The sequence below is a fragment of the Notothenia rossii genome (genome assembly GCF_949606895.1).
Source record: "Notothenia rossii genome assembly, chromosome: 12".
Lineage (NCBI taxonomy): Eukaryota > Metazoa > Chordata > Actinopteri > Perciformes > Nototheniidae > Notothenia > Notothenia rossii.
Window position 1 is genome coordinate 12,055,767 of NC_136911.1, and position 17,488 is coordinate 12,073,254.

Genomic DNA, 17,488 nt, shown 5'->3' on the forward strand with positions numbered 1-17,488 from the left:
AAAATAGTGCCTCATAATGCGGGTAGAGTCCCCTGCCAACTCCCCTTGCATTCAGCCAGACTCAGAAAAAGTCTAAGTCAACTTTTTGGAGAACCATAGAAAAGGGTCGAAAATGAAAAAATGTATCCCAAGATAGTGCCTCATAAGGCAGGTAGAGTCCCCTGCCAACTCCCCTTGCATTCCTCCAGACTCAGAAAAAGTCTAAGTCAACTTTTTGGAGAACCATAGAAAATGGGTGAAAATGAAAAAATGTATCCCAAAATAGTGCCTCATAAGAAAGGTAGAGTCCCATCAAATTCCCCTTGCATTCCTCCAGACTCAGAAAAAGTCTAAGTCAACTTTTTGGAGAACCATAGAAAATGGGTGAAAATGAAAAAATGTATCCCAAAATAGTGCCTCATAAGGCAGGTAGAGTCCCATCAAACTCCCCTTGCATTCCTCCAGACTCAGAAAAAGTCTAAGTCAACTTTTTGGAGTACCATAGAAAATGGGTGAAAAGGAAAAAATGTATCCCAAAATAGTGCTTCATAATGCGGGTAGAGGCCCCTGCCAACTCCCCTTGCATTCAGCCAGACTCAGAAAAAGTCTAAGTCAACTTTTTGGAGAACCATAGAAAATGGGTGAAAATGAAAAAATGTATCCAAAAATAATGCCTCATAAGGCAGGTAGAGTCCCATCAAACTCCCCTTGCATTCCTCCAGACTCAGAAAAAGTCTAAGTCAACTTTTTGGAGAACCATAGAAAATGGGTGAAAATGAAAAAATGTATCCCAAAATAGTGCCTCATAATGCGGGTAGAGTCCCCTGCCAACTCCCCTTGCATTCAGCCAGACTCAGAAAAAGTCTAAGTCAACTTTTTGGAGAACCATAGAAAATGGGTGAAAATGAAAAAATGTATCCCAAAATAGTGCCTCATAATGCGGGTAGAGTCCCCTGCCAACTCCCCTTGCATTCAGCCAGACTCAGAAAAAGTCTAAGTCAACTTTTTGGAGAACCATAGAAAATGGGTGAAAATGAAAAAATGTATCCCAAGATAGTGCCTCATAAGGCAGGTAGAGTCCCCTGCCAACTCCCCTTGCATTCAGCCAGACTCAGAAAAAGTCTAAGTCAACTTTTTGGAGAACCATAGAAAATGGGTGAAAATGAAAAAATGTATCCTAAAATAGTGCTTCATAATGCGGGTAGAGTCCCCTGCCAACTCCCCTTGCATTAAGCCAGACTCAGAAAAAGTCTAAGTCAACTTTTTGGAGAACCATAGAAAATGGGTCAAAATGTCAAAAGATGCAACCCAAAATAGTGCCTCATAAGGCAGGTAGAGTCCCATCAAACTCCCCTTGCATTCCTCCAGACTCAGAAAAAGTCTAAGTCAACTTTTTGGAGAACCATAGAAAATGGGTGAAAATGAAAAAATGTATCCCAAAATAGTGCTTCATAATGCGGGTAGAGTCCCCTGCCAACTCCCCTTGAATTCAGCCAGACTCAGAAAAAGTCTAAGTCAACTTTTTGGAGAACCATAGAAAATGGGTGAAAATGAAAAAAATGTATCCCAAAATAGTGCCTCATAAGGCAGGTAGAGTCCCATCAAACTCCCCTTGCATTCCTCCAGACTCAGAAAAAGTCTAAGTCAACTTTTTGGAGTACCATAGAAAATGGGTGAAAAGGAAAAAATGTATCCCAAAATAGTGCTTCATAATGCGGGTAGAGGCCCCTGCCAACTCCCCTTGCATTCAGCCAGACTCAGAAAAAGTCTAAGTCAACTTTTTGGAGAACCATAGAAAATGGGTGAAAATGAAAAAATGTATCCCAAAATAGTGCCTCATAAGGCAGGTAGAGTCCCATCAAATTACCCTTGCATTCCTCCAGACTCAGAAAAAGTCTAAGTCAACTTTTTGGAGAACCATAGAAAATGGGTGAAAATGAAAAAATGTATCCCAAAATAGTGCCTCATAAGAAAGGTAGAGTCCCATCAAATTCCCCTTGCATTCCTCCAGACTCAGAAAAAGTCTAAGTCAACTTTTTGGAGTACCATAGAAAATGGGTGAAAAGGAAAAAATGTATCCAAAATAGTGCTTCATAATGCGGGTAGAGGCCCCTGCCAACTCCCCTTGCATTCAGCCAGACTCAGAAAAAGTCTAAGTCAACTTTTTGGAGAACCATAGAAAATGGGTGAAAATGAAAAAATGTATCCCAAAATAATGCCTCATAAGGCAGGTAGAGTCCCCTGCCAACTCCCCTTGCATTCCTCCAGACTCAGAAAAAGTCTAAGTCAACTTTTTGGAGAACCATAGAAAATGGGTGAAAATGAAAAAAATGTATCCCAAAATAGTGCCTCATAAGGCAGGTAGAGTCCCATCAAGTTCCCCTTGCATTCCTCCAGACTCAGAAAAAGTCTAAGTCAACTTTTTGGAGAACCATAGAAAATGGGTGAAAAGGAAAAAATGTATCCCAAAATAGTGCTTCATAATGCGGGTAGAGGCCCCTGCCAACTCCCCTTGCATTCAGCCAGACTCAGAAAAAGTCTAAGTCAACTTTTTGGAGAACCATAGAAAATGGGTGAAAATTAGAAAAATGTATCCCAAAATAGTGCTTCATAATGCGGGTAGAGTCCCTTGCCAACTCCCCTTGCATTCAGCCAGACTCAGAAAAAGTCTAAGTCAACTTTTTGGAGAACCATAGAAAATGGGTGAAAATGTCAAAAGATGCAACCCAAAATAGTGCCTCATTAGGCAGGTAGAGTCCCATCAAACTCCCCTTGCATTCCTCCAGACTCAGAAAAAGTCTAAGTCAACTTTTTGGAGAACCATAGAAAATGGGTGAAAATGAAAAAATGTATCCCAAAATAGTGCCTCATAAGGCAGGTAGAGTCCCATCAAACTCCCCTTGCATTCCTCCAGACTCAGAAAAAGTCTAAGTCAACTTTTTGGAGTACCATAGAAAATGGGTGAAAAGGAAAAAATGTATCCCAAAATAGTGCTTCATAATGCGGGTAGAGGCCCCTGCCAACTCCCCTTGCATTCAGCCAGACTCAGAAAAAGTCTAAGTCAACTTTTTGGAGAACCATAGAAAATGGGTGAAGATGAACAAATGTATACCAAAATAATGCCTCATAAGGCAGGTAGAGTCCCCTGCCAACTCCCCTTGCATTCCTCCAGACTCAGAAAAAGTCTAAGTCAACTTTTTGGAGTACCATAGAAAATGGGTGAAAAGGAAAAAATGTATCCCAAAATAGTGCTTCATAATGCGGGTAGAGGCCCCTGCCAACTCCCCTTGCATTCAGCCAGACTCAGAAAAAGTCTAAGTCAACTTTTTGGAGAACCATAGAAAATGGGTGAAAATTAGAAAAATGTATCCCAAAATAGTGCTTCATAATGCGGGTAGAGTCCCTTGCCAACTCCCCTTGCATTCAGCCAGACTCAGAAAAAGTCTAAGTCAACTTTTTGGAGAACCATAGAAAATGGGTGAAAATGTCAAAAGATGCAACCCAAAATAGTGCCTCATAAGGCAGGTAGAGTCCCATCAAATTCCCCTTGCATTCCTCCCGACTCAGAAAAAGTCTAAGTCAACTTTTTGGAGAACCATAGAAAATGGGTGAAAATGAAAAAAATGTATCCCAAAATAGTGCCTCATAAGGCAGGTAGAGTCCCATCAAACTCCCCTTGCATTCCTCCAGACTCAGAAAAAGTCTAAGTCAACTTTTTGGAGTACCATAGAAAATGGGTGAAAAGGAAAAAATGTATCCCAAAATAGTGCTTCATAATGCGGGTAGAGGCCCCTGCCAACTCCCCTTGCATTCAGCCAGACTCAGAAAAAGTCTAAGTCAACTTTTTGGAGAACCATAGAAAATGGGTGAAAATGAAACAATGTATCCCAAAATAGTGCCTCATAAGGCAGGTAGAGTCCCTTCAAACTCCCCTTGCATTCCTCCAGACTCAGAAAAAGTCTAAGTCAACTTTTTGGAGAACCATAGAAAATGGGTGAAAATGAAAAAATGTATCCCAAAATAGTGCCTCATAATGCGGGTAGAGTCCCCTGCCAACTCCCCTTGCATTCAGCCAGACCCAGAAAAAGTCTAAGTCAACTTTTTGGAGAACCATAGAAAATGGGTGAAAATGAAAAAATGTATCCCAAGATAGTGCCTCATAAGGCAGGTAGAGTCCCCTGCCAACTCCCCTTGCATTCAGCCAGACTCAGAAAAAGTCTAAGTCAACTTTTTGGAGAACCATAGAAAATGGGTGAAAATGTCAAAAGATGCAACCCAAGATAGTGCCTCATAAGGCAGGTAGAGTCCCCTGCCAACTCCCCTTGCATTCCTCCAGACTCAGAAAAAGTCTAAGTCAACTTTTTGGAGAACCATAGAAAATGGGTGAAAATTAGAAAAATGTATCCCAAAATAGTGCTTCATAATGCGGGTAGAGTCCCTTGCCAACTCCCCTTGCATTCAGCCAGACTCAGAAAAAGTCTAAGTCAACTTTTTGGAGAACCATAGAAAATGGGTGAAAATGTCAAAAGATGCAACCCAAAATAGTGCCTCATAAGGCAGGTAGAGTCCCATCAAACTCCCCTTGCATTCCTCCAGACTCAGAAAAAGTCTAAGTCAACTTTTTGGAGAACCATAGAAAATGGGTGAAAATGAAAAAATGTATCCCAAAATAGTGCTTCATAATGCGGGTAGAGGCCCCTGCCAACTCCCCTTGCATTCAGCCAGACTCAGAAAAAGTCTAAGTCAACTTTTTGGAGAACCATAGAAAATGGGTGAAGATGAACAAATGTATACCAAAATAATGCCTCATAAGGCAGGTAGAGTCCCCTGCCAACTCCCCTTGCATTCCTCCAGACTCAGAAAAAGTCTAAGTCAACTTTTTGGAGTACCATAGAAAATGGGTGAAAAGGAAAAAATGTATCCCAAAATAGTGCTTCATAATGCGGGTAGAGGCCCCTGCCAACTCCCCTTGCATTCAGCCAGACTCAGAAAAAGTCTAAGTCAACTTTTTGGAGAACCATAGAAAATGGGTGAAAATTAGAAAAATGTATCCCAAAATAGTGCTTCATAATGCGGGTAGAGTCCCTTGCCAACTCCCCTTGCATTCAGCCAGACTCAGAAAAAGTCTAAGTCAACTTTTTGGAGAACCATAGAAAATGGGTGAAAATGTCAAAAGATGCAACCCAAAATAGTGCCTCATAAGGCAGGTAGAGTCCCATCAAATTCCCCTTGCATTCCTCCCGACTCAGAAAAAGTCTAAGTCAACTTTTTGGAGAACCATAGAAAATGGGTGAAAATGAAAAAAATGTATCCCAAAATAGTGCCTCATAAGGCAGGTAGAGTCCCATCAAACTCCCCTTGCATTCCTCCAGACTCAGAAAAAGTCTAAGTCAACTTTTTGGAGTACCATAGAAAATGGGTGAAAAGGAAAAAATGTATCCCAAAATAGTGCTTCATAATGCGGGTAGAGGCCCCTGCCAACTCCCCTTGCATTCAGCCAGACTCAGAAAAAGTCTAAGTCAACTTTTTGGAGAACCATAGAAAATGGGTGAAAATGAAACAATGTATCCCAAAATAGTGCCTCATAAGGCAGGTAGAGTCCCTTCAAACTCCCCTTGCATTCCTCCAGACTCAGAAAAAGTCTAAGTCAACTTTTTGGAGAACCATAGAAAATGGGTGAAAATGAAAAAATGTATCCCAAAATAGTGCCTCATAATGCGGGTAGAGTCCCCTGCCAACTCCCCTTGCATTCAGCCAGACCCAGAAAAAGTCTAAGTCAACTTTTTGGAGAACCATAGAAAATGGGTGAAAATGAAAAAATGTATCCCAAGATAGTGCCTCATAAGGCAGGTAGAGTCCCCTGCCAACTCCCCTTGCATTCAGCCAGACTCAGAAAAAGTCTAAGTCAACTTTTTGGAGAACCATAGAAAATGGGTGAAAATGTCAAAAGATGCAACCCAAGATAGTGCCTCATAAGGCAGGTAGAGTCCCCTGCCAACTCCCCTTGCATTCCTCCAGACTCAGAAAAAGTCTAAGTCAACTTTTTGGAGAACCATAGAAAATGGGTGAAAATTAGAAAAATGTATCCCAAAATAGTGCTTCATAATGCGGGTAGAGTCCCTTGCCAACTCCCCTTGCATTCAGCCAGACTCAGAAAAAGTCTAAGTCAACTTTTTGGAGAACCATAGAAAATGGGTGAAAATGTCAAAAGATGCAACCCAAAATAGTGCCTCATAAGGCAGGTAGAGTCCCATCAAACTCCCCTTGCATTCCTCCAGACTCAGAAAAAGTCTAAGTCAACTTTTTGGAGAACCATAGAAAATGGGTGAAAATGAAAAAATGTATCCCAAAATAGTGCTTCATAATGCGGGTAGAGTCCCCTGCCAACTCCCCTTGAATTCAGCCAGACTCAGAAAAAGTCTAAGTCAACTTTTTGGAGAACCATAGAAAATGGGTGAAAATGAAAAAATGTATCCCAAAATAGTGCCTCATAAGGCAGGTAGAGTCCCATCAAATTCCCCTTGCATTCCTCCAGACTCAGAAAAAGTCTAAGTCAACTTTTTGGAGAACCATAGAAAATGGGTGAAAATAAAAAAATGTATCCCAAAATAGTGCCTCATAAGGCAGGTAGAGTCCCATCAAACTCCCCTTGCATTCCTCCAGACTCAGAAAAAGTCTAAGTCAACTTTTTGGAGTACCATAGAAAATGGGTGAAAAGGAAAAAATGTATCCCAAAATAGTGCTTCATAATGCGGGTAGAGGCCCCTGCCAACTCCCCTTGCATTCAGCCAGACTCAGAAAAAGTCTAAGTCAACTTTTTGGAGAACCATAGAAAATGGGTGAAAATGTCAAAAGATGCAACCCAAAATAGTGCCTCATAAGGCAGGTAGAGTCCCATCAAACTCCCCTTGCATTCCTCCAGACTCAGAAAAAGTCTAAGTCAACTTTTTGGAGAACCATAGAAAATGGGTGAAAATGAAAAAATGTATCCCAAAATAGTGCTTCATAATGCGGGTAGAGTCCCCTGCCAACTCCCCTTGCATTCAGCCAGACTCAGAAAAAGTCTAAGTCAACTTTTTGGAGAACCATAGAAAATGGGTGAAAATGAAAAAATGTATCCCAAGATAGTGCCTCATAAGACAGGTAGAGTCCCATCAAATTCCCCTTGCATTCCTCCAGACTCAGAAAAAGTCTAAGTCAACTTTTTGGAGAACCATAGAAAATGGGTGAAAAGGAAAACATGTATCCCAAAATAGTGCTTCATAATGCGGGTAGAGGCCCCTGCCAACTCCCCTTGCATTCAGCCAGACTCAGAAAAAGTTTAAGTCAACTTTTTGGAGAACCATAGAAAATGGGTGAAAATGAAAAAATGTATACCAAAATAATACCTCATAAGGCAGGTAGAGTCCCCTGCCAACTCCCCTTGCATTCCTCCAGACTCAGAAAAAGTCTAAGTCAACTTTTTGGAGAACCATAGAAAATGGGTGAAAATTAGAAAAATGTATCCCAAAATAGTGCTTCATAATGCGGGTAGAGTCCCTTGCCAACTCCCCTTGCATTCAGCCAGACTCAGAAAAAGTCTAAGTCAACTTTTTGGAGAACCATAGAAAATGGGTGAAAATGTCAAAAGATGCAACCCAAAATAGTGCCTCATAAGGCAGGTAGAGTCCCATCAAACTCCCCTTGCATTCCTCCAGACTCAGAAAAAGTCTAAGTCAACTTTTTGGAGAACCATAGAAAATGGGTGAAAATGAAAAAATGTATCCCAAAATAGTGCCTCATAAGGCAGGTAGAGTCCCATCAAACTCCCCTTGCATTCCTCCAGACTCAGAAAAAGTCTAAGTCAACTTTTTGGAGTACCATAGAAAATGGGTGAAAAGGAAAAAATGTATCCCAAAATAGTGCTTCATAATGCGGGTAGAGGCCCCTGCCAACTCCCCTTGCATTCAGCCAGACTCAGAAAAAGTCTAAGTCAACTTTTTGGAGAACCATAGAAAATGGGTGAAGATGAACAAATGTATCCCAAAATAATGCCTCATAAGGCAGGTAGAGTCCCCTGCCAACTCCCCTTGCATTCCTCCAGACTCAGAAAAAGTCTAAGTCAACTTTTTGGAGAACCATAGAAAATGGGTGAAAATGAAAAAATGTATCCCAAAATAGTGCCTCATAAGGCAGGTAGAGTCCCATCAAATTCCCCTTGCATTCCTCCAGACTCAGAACAAGTCTAAGTCAACTTTTTGGAGAACCATAGAAAATGGGTGAAAATGAAAAAATGTATCCCAAAATAGTGCCTCATAAGGCAGGTAGAGTCCCATCAAATTTCCCTTGCATTCCTCCAGACTCAGAAAAAGTCTAAGTCAACTTTTTGGAGAACCATAGAAAATGGGTGAAAATGAAAAAATGTATCCCAAAATAGTGCCTCATAAGGCAGGTAGAGTCCCATCAAATTTCCCTTGCATTCCTCCAGACTCAGAAAAAGTCTAAGTCAACTTTTTGGAGAACCATAGAAAATGGGTGAAAATGAAAAAATGTATCCCAAAATAGTGCCTCATAAGGCAGGTAGAGTCCCATCAAACTCCCCTTGCATTCCTCCAGACTCAGAAAAAGTCTAAGTCAACTTTTTGGAGAACCATAGAAAATGGGTGAAAATGAAAAAATGTATCCCAAAATAGTGCCTCATAAGGCAGGCAGAGTCCCATCAAACTACCCTTGCATTCCTCCAAACTCAGAAAAAGTCTAAGTCAACTTTTTGGAGAACAATAGAAAATGGGTGAAAATGAAAAAATGTATCCCAAGATAGTGCCTCATAATGCGGGTAGAGTCCCCTGCCAACTCCCCTCGCATTCCTACAGACTCAGAAAAAGTCTAAGTCAACTTTTTGGAGAACCATAGAAAATGGGTGAAAATGAAAAAATGTATCCCAAAATAGTGCCTCATAATGCGGGTAGAGTCCCCTCTCAACTCCCCTTGCATTCCTCCAGACTCAGAAAAAGTCTAAGTCAACTTTTTGGAGAACCATAGAAAATGGGTGAAAATGAAAAAATGTATCCCAAGATAGTGCCTCATAAGGCAGGTAGAGTCCCCTGCCAACTCCCCTTGCATTCAGCCAGACTCAGAAAAAGTCTAAGTCAACTTTTTGGAGAACCATAGAAAATGGGTGAAAATGAAAAAATGTATCCTAAAATAGTGCTTCATAATGCGGGTAGAGTCCCCTGCCAACTCCCCTTGCATTCAGCCAGACTCAGAAAAAGTCTAGGTCAACTTTTTGGAGAACCATAGAAAATGGTTCAAAATGTCAAAAGATGCAACCCAAAATAGTGCCTCATAAGGCAGGTAGAGTCCCATCAAACTCCCCTTGCATTCCTCCAGACTCAGAAAAAGTCTAAGTCAACTTTTTGGAGAACCATAGAAAATGGGTGAAAATGAAAAAATGTATCCCAAAATAGTGCCTCATAAGAAAGGTAGAGTCCCATCAAATTCCCCTTGCATTCCTCCAGACTCAGAAAAAGTCTAATTCAACTTTTTGGAGAACCATAAAAAATGGGTGAAAATGAAAAAATGTATCCCAAAATAGTGCCTCATAAGGCAGGTAGAGTCCCATCAAACTCCCCTTGCATTCCTCCAGACTCAGAAAAAGTCTAAGTCAACTTTTTGGAGAACCATAGAAAATGGGTGAAAATGTCAAAAGATGCAACCCAAAATAGTGCCTCATAAGGCAGGTAGAGTCCCATCAAACTCCCCTTGCATTCCTCCAGACTCAGAAAAAGTCTAAGTCAACTTTTTGGAGAACCATAGAAAATGGGTGAAAATGAAAAAATGTATCCCAAAATAGTGCCTCATAAGAAAGGTGGAGTCCCATCAAATTCCCCTTGCATTCCTCCAGACTCAGAAAAAGTCTAAGTCAACTTTTTGGAGAACCATAGAAAATGGGTGAAAATGAAAAAATGTATCCCAAAATAGTGCCTCATAAGGCAGGTAGAGTCCCATCAAACTCCCCTTGCATTCCTCCAGACTCAGAAAAAGTCTAAGTCAACTTTTTGGAGTACCATAGAAAATGGGTGAAAAGGAAAAAATGTATCCCAAAATAGTGCTTCATAATGCGGGTAGAGGCCCCTGCCAACTCCCCTTGCATTCAGCCAGACTCAGAAAAAGTCTAAGTCAACTTTTTGGAGAACCATAGAAAATGGGTGAAAATGAAAAAATGTATCCAAAAATAATGCCTCATAAGGCAGGTAGAGTCCCCTGCCAACTCCCCTTGCATTCCTCCAGACTCAGAAAAAGTCTAAGTCAACTTTTTGGAGAACCATAGAAAATGGGTGAAAATGAAAAAATGTATCCCAAGATAGTGCCTCATAAGGCAGGTAGAGTCCCCTGCCAACTCCCCTTGCATTCAGCCAGACTCAGAAAAAGTCTAAGTCAACTTTTTGGAGAACCATAGAAAATGGGTGAAAATGTCAAAAGATGCAACCCAAGATAGTGCCTCATAAGGCAGGTAGAGTCCCCTGCCAACTCCCCTTGCATTCCTCCAGACTCAGAAAAAGTCTAAGTCAACTTTTTGGAGAACCATAGAAAATGGGTGAAAATGAAAAAATGTATCCCAAAATAGTGCCTCATAAGGCAGGTAGAGTCCCATCAAACTCCCCTTGCATTCCTCCAGACTCAGAAAAAGTCTAAGTCAACTTTTTGGAGAACCATAGAAAATGGGTGAAAATGAAAAAATGTATCCCAAAATAGTGCCTCATAAGGCAGGCAGAGTCCCATCAAACTCCCCTTGCATTCCTCCAAACTCAGAAAAAGTCTAAGTCAACTTTTTGGAGAACCATAGAAAATGGGTGAAAAAGAAAAAATGTATCCCAAGATAGTGCCTCATAATGCGGGTAGAGTCCCCTGCCAACTCCCCTTGCATTCAGCCAGACTCAGAAAAAGTCTAAGTCAACTTTTTGGAGAACCATAGAAAATGGGTGAAAATGTCAAAAGATGCAACCCAAGATAGTGCCTCATAAGGCAGGTAGAGTCCCCTGCCAACTCCCCTTGCATTCCTCCAGACTCAGAAAAAGTCTAAGTCAACTTTTTGGAGAACCATAGAAAATGGGTGAAAAGGAAAACATGTATCCCAAAATAGTGCTTCATAATGCGGGTAGAGGCCCCTGCCAACTCCCCTTGCATTCAGCCAGACTCAGAAAAAGTTTAAGTCAACTTTTTGGAGAACCATAGAAAATGGGTGAAAATGAAAAAATGTATCCCAAAATAGTGCCTCATAAGGCAGGTAGAGTCCCATCAAACTCCCCTTGCATTCCTCCAGACTCAGAAAAAGTCTAAGTCAACTTTTTGGAGTACCATAGAAAATGGGTGAAAAGGAAAAAATGTATCCCAAAATAGTGCTTCATAATGCGGGTAGAGGCCCCTGCCAACTCCCCTTGCATTCAGCCAGACTCAGAAAAAGTCTAAGTCAACTTTTTGGAGAACCATAGAAAATGGGTGAAAATTAGAAAAATGTATCCCAAAATAGTGCTTCATAATGCGGGTAGAGTCCCTTGCCAACTCCCCTTGCATTCAGCCAGACTCAGAAAAAGTCTAAGTCAACTTTTTGGAGAACCATAGAAAATGGGTGAAAATGTCAAAATATGCAACCCAAAATAGTGCCTCATAAGGCAGGTAGAGTCCCATCAAACTCCCCTTGCATTCCTCCAGACTCAGAAAAAGTCTAAGTCAACTTTTTGGAGAACCATAGAAAATGGGTGAAAATGAAAAAATGTATCCCAAAATAGTGCCTCATAAGGCAGGTAGAGTCCCATCAAACTCCCCTTGCATTCCTCCAGACTCAGAAAAAGTCTAAGTCAACTTTTTGGAGTACCATAGAAAATGGGTGAAAAGGAAAAAATGTATCCCAAAATAGTGCTTCATAATGCGGGTAGAGGCCCCTGCCAACTCCCCTTGCATTCAGCCAGACTCAGAAAAAGTCTAAGTCAACTTTTTGGAGAACCATAGAAAATGGGTGAAGATGAAAAAATGTATCCCAAAATAATGCCTCATAAGGCAGGTAGAGTCCCCTGCCAACTCCCCTTGCATTCCTCCAGACTCAGAAAAAGTCTAAGTCAACTTTTTGGAGAACCATAGAAAATGGGTGAAAATGAAAAAATGTATCCCAAAATAGTGCCTCATAAGGCAGGTAGAGTCCCATCAAATTCCCCTTGCATTCCTCCAGACTCAGAACAAGTCTAAGTCAACTTTTTGGAGAACCATAGAAAATGGGTGAAAAAGAAAAAATGTATCCCAAGATAGTGCCTCATAATGCGGGTAGAGTCCCCTGCCAACTCCCCTTGCATTCAGCCAGACTCAGAAAAAGTCTAAGTCAACTTTTTGGAGAACCATAGAAAATGGGTGAAAATGTCAAAAGATGCAACCCAAGATAGTGCCTCATAAGGCAGGTAGAGTCCCCTGCCAACTCCCCTTGCATTCCTCCAGACTCAGAAAAAGTCTAAGTCAACTTTTTGGAGAACCATAGAAAATGGGTGAAAAGGAAAACATGTATCCCAAAATAGTGCTTCATAATGCGGGTAGAGGCCCCTGCCAACTCCCCTTGCATTCAGCCAGACTCAGAAAAAGTTTAAGTCAACTTTTTGGAGAACCATAGAAAATGGGTGAAAATGAAAAAATGTATCCCAAAATAGTGCCTCATAAGGCAGGTAGAGTCCCATCAAACTCCCCTTGCATTCCTCCAGACTCAGAAAAAGTCTAAGTCAACTTTTTGGAGTACCATAGAAAATGGGTGAAAAGGAAAAAATGTATCCCAAAATAGTGCTTCATAATGCGGGTAGAGGCCCTTGCCAACTCCCCTTGCATTCAGCCAGACTCAGAAAAAGTCTAAGTCAACTTTTTGGAGAACCATAGAAAATGGGTGAAAATGTCAAAATATGCAACCCAAAATAGTGCCTCATAAGGCAGGTAGAGTCCCACCAAACTCCCCTTGCATTCCTCCAGACTCAGAAAAAGTCTAAGTCAACTTTTTGGAGAACCATAGAAAATGGGTGAAAATGAAAAAATGTATCCCAAAATAGTGCCTCATAAGGCAGGTAGAGTCCCATCAAACTCCCCTTGCATTCCTCCAGACTCAGAAAAAGTCTAAGTCAACTTTTTGGAGTACCATAGAAAATGGGTGAAAAGGAAAAAATGTATCCCAAAATAGTGCTTCATAATGCGGGTAGAGGCCCCTGCCAACTCCCCTTGCATTCAGCCAGACTCAGAAAAAGTCTAAGTCAACTTTTTGGAGAACCATAGAAAATGGGTGAAGATGAAAAAATGTATCCCAAAATAATGCCTCATAAGGCAGGTAGAGTCCCCTGCCAACTCCCCTTGCATTCCTCCAGACTCAGAAAAAGTCTAAGTCAACTTTTTGGAGAACCATAGAAAATGGGTGAAAATGAAAAAATGTATCCCAAAATAGTGCCTCATAAGGCAGGTAGAGTCCCATCAAATTCCCCTTGCATTCCTCCAGACTCAGAACAAGTCTAAGTCAACTTTTTGGAGAACCATAGAAAATGGGTGAAAATGAAAAAATGTATCCCAAAATAGTGCCTCATAAGGCAGGTAGAGTCCCATCAAATTTCCCTTGCATTCCTCCAGACTCAGAAAAAGTCTAAGTCAACTTTTTGGAGAACCATAGAAAATGGGTGAAAATGAAAAAATGTATCCCAAAATAGTGCCTCATAAGGCAGGTAGAGTCCCATCAAATGTCCCTTGCATTCCTCCAGACTCAGAAAAAGTCTAAGTCAACTTTTTGGAGAACCATAGAAAATGGGTGAAAATGAAAAAATGTATCCCAAAATAGTGCCTCATAAGGCAGGTAGAGTCCCATCAAACTCCCCTTGCATTCCTCCAGACTCAGAAAAAGTCTAAGTCAACTTTTTGGAGAACCATAGAAAATGGGTGAAAATGAAAAAATGTATCCCAAGATAGTGCCTCATAAGGCAGGTAGAGTCCCCTGCCAACTCCCCTTGCATTCAGCCAGACTCAGAAAAAGTCTAAGTCAACTTTTTGGAGAACCATAGAAAATGGGTGAAAATGTCAAAAGATGCAACCCAAGATAGTGCCTCATAAGGCAGGTAGAGTCCCCTGCCAACTCCCCTTGCATTCCTCCAGACTCAGAAAAAGTCTAAGTCAACTTTTTGGAGAACCATAGAAAATGGGTGAAAATGAAAAAATGTATCCCAAAATAGTGCCTCATAAGGCAGGTAGAGTCCCATCAAACTCCCCTTGCATTCCTCCAGACTCAGAAAAAGTCTAAGTCAACTTTTTGGAGAACCATAGAAAAATGGGTGAAAATGAAAAAATGTATCCCAAAATAGTGCCTCATAAGGCAGGCAGAGTCCCATCAAACTCGCCTTGCATTCCTCCAAACTCAGAAAAAGTCTAAGTCAACTTTTTGGAGAACCATAGAAAATGGGTGAAAATGAAAAAATGTATCCCAAGATAGTGCCTCATAATGCGGGTAGAGTTCCCTGCCAACTCCCCTCGCATTCCTACAGACTCAGAAAAAGTCTAAGTCAACTTTTTGGAGAACCATAGAAAATGGGTGAAAATGAAAAAATGTATCCCAAAATAGTGCCTCATAATGCGGGTAGAGTCCCCTGCCAACTCCGCTTGCATTCAGCCAGACTCAGAAAAAGTCTAAGTCAACTTTTTGGAGAACCATAGAAAATGGGTGAAAATGTCAAAAGATGCAACCCAAAATAGTGCCTCATAAGGCAGGTAGAGTCCCATCAAACTCCCCTTGCATTCCTCCAGACTCAGAAAAAGTCTAAGTCAACTTTTTGGAGAACCATAGAAAATGGGTGAAAATGAAAAAATGTATCCCAAAATAGTGCTTCATAATGCGGGTAGAGTCCCCTGCCAACTCCCGTTGCATTCAGCCAGACTCAGAAAAAGTCTAAGTCAACTTTTTGGAGAACCATAGAAAATGGGTGAAAATGAAAAAATGTATCCCAAAATAGTGCCTCATAAGGCAGGTAGAGTCCCATCAAATTCCCCTTGCATTCCTCCAGACTCAGAAAAAGTCTAAGTCAACTTTTTGGAGAACCATAGAAAATGGGTGAAAATGAAAAAATGTATCCCAAAATAGTGCCTCATAAGGCAGGTAGAGTCCCATCAAATTCCCCTTGCATTCCTCCAGACTCAGAACAAGTCTAAGTCAACTTTTTGGAGAACCATAGAAAATGGGTGAAAATGAAAAAATGTATCCCAAAATAGTGCCTCATAAGGCAGGTAGAGTCCCATCAAATTTCCCTTGCATTCCTCCAGACTCAGAAAAAGTCTAAGTCAACTTTTTGGAGAACCATAGAAAATGGGTGAAAATGAAAAAATGTATCCCAAAATAGTGCCTCATAAGGCAGGTAGAGTCCCATCAAATTTCCCTTGCATTCCTCCAGACTCAGAAAAAGTCTAAGTCAACTTTTTGGAGAACCATAGAAAATGGGTGAAAATGAAAAAATGTATCCCAAAATAGTGCCTCATAAGGCAGGGAGAGTCCCATCAAATTCCCCTTGCATTCCTCCAGACTCAGAAAAAGTCTAAGTCAACTTTTTGGAGAACCATAGAAAATGGGTGAAAAGGAAAAAATGTATCCCAAAATAGTGCTTCATAATGCGGGTAGAGGCCCCTGCCAACTCCCCTTGCATTCAGCCAGACTCAGAAAAAGTCAAAGTCAACTTTTTGGAGAACCATAGAAAATGGGTGAAAATGAAAAAATGTATCCCTATTTAGGGGCAATGGATGTCCACTTGCGGGAGACGACAGACAGTGGTGCGGTTAGCCAAAGTGACAATGGATGTCCACTTGCGGGAGACGACAGACAGTGGTGCGGTTAGCCAAAGTGACAGACCTAATGTTAGACCAATTTACAGGCAATGGACGTCCACTCTCGGGAGAGAGACCTCCAGCATGTGTCCCTGACATGGAGACTCTGTTTATTTCACTCATCCAGGACAGAGACCGGGGAAATCTCCTCTCTGTGGCCCCTCCAAGACCCCCAAAGGACGGACCACAGACCTCCAGCATGTGTCCCTGACATGGGCACCTCCATAACCTTGCACACCGTGAGTCCCCGGACTCCCGGACTTAAGCACTCCCCCACGGACTAAACCCAGATGTTCACACCCTACAGAACTCCATGCCCCTGGTTAACCTAAAGGGGGTGGATTTTGCGGTGCTTTACCGTCGGCACATCGGTATCCATATTCGGCCTTATTCACGGCACCACCACCCCTTCTGTGGAGGATATTCTCATGCTCCTGGTAACCCTTTAAATAGTCTGATACTGTCAGGGCTCATCACCGCACTTTACAAGCCATAAATAATGTTTAAATGGTCGGGGAAAGTGTTTTTAAACGTCTGGAAGAGAGTTGTAGCCTGTCATTTTGCAGGATATCATTTAACATGTAACCTCTCCTGGAAATGCACAGAATATGTCCATTTCCAGGAGAGGTTCCATGTTAAATTATATCCTGCAAAATGACAGGCTATAAGCCAGGAAAAAGTGTTTGAAAGGCGGGGAAAAGTTGTTTAAAATAGTCGGAAAAGTGTTTTTAAACGTCTGGAAGAGAGTTGTTGCCTGTCATTTTGCAGGATATAATTTAACATGGAACCTCTCCTGGAAATGCGCAGAGTATGTCCATTTCCAGGAGAGGTTCCATGTTAAATTATATCCTGCAAAATGACAGGCTATAAGCCAGGAAAAAGTGTTTGAAAGGCGGGGAAAAGTTGTTTAAAATAGTCGGAAAAGTGTTTTTAAACGTCTGGAAGAGAGTTGTTGCCTGTCATTTTGCAGGATATAATTTAACATGGAACCTCTCCTGGAAATGCGCAGAGTATGTCCATTTCCAGGAGAGGTTCCATGTTAAATTATATCCTGCAAAATGACAGGCTATAAGCCAGGAAAAAGTGTTTGAAAGGCGGGGAAAAGTTGTTTAAAATACTCTGATACCTCCAGGGCGCATCACCGCATTTTACAAGCCAGGGAAGGTGTCGGAATCCTGGGTAAACATTGTTTAAATAGTCTGACACCTGGCACTGTATTTGCCCCTGGGAGAGGTTCCATGTTAAATTATATCCTGCAAAATGACAGGCTATAAGCCAGGAAAAAGTGTTTGAAAGGCGGGGAAAAGTTGTTTAAAATACTCTGATACCTCCAGGGCGCATCACCGCATTTTACAAGCCAGGGAAGGTGTCGGAATCCTGGGTAAACATTGTTTAAATAGTCTGACACCTGGCACTGTATTTGCCCCTGGGAGAGGTTCCATGTTAAATTATATCCTGCAAAATGACAGGCTATAAGCCAGGAAAAAGTGTTTGAAAGGCGGGGAAAAGTTGTTTAAAATACTCTGATACCTCCAGGGCGCATCACCGCATTTTACAAGCCAGGGAAGGTGTCGGAATCCTGGGTAAACATTGTTTAAATAGTCTGACACCTGGCACTGTATTTGCCCCTGGGAGAGGTTCCATGTTAAATTATATC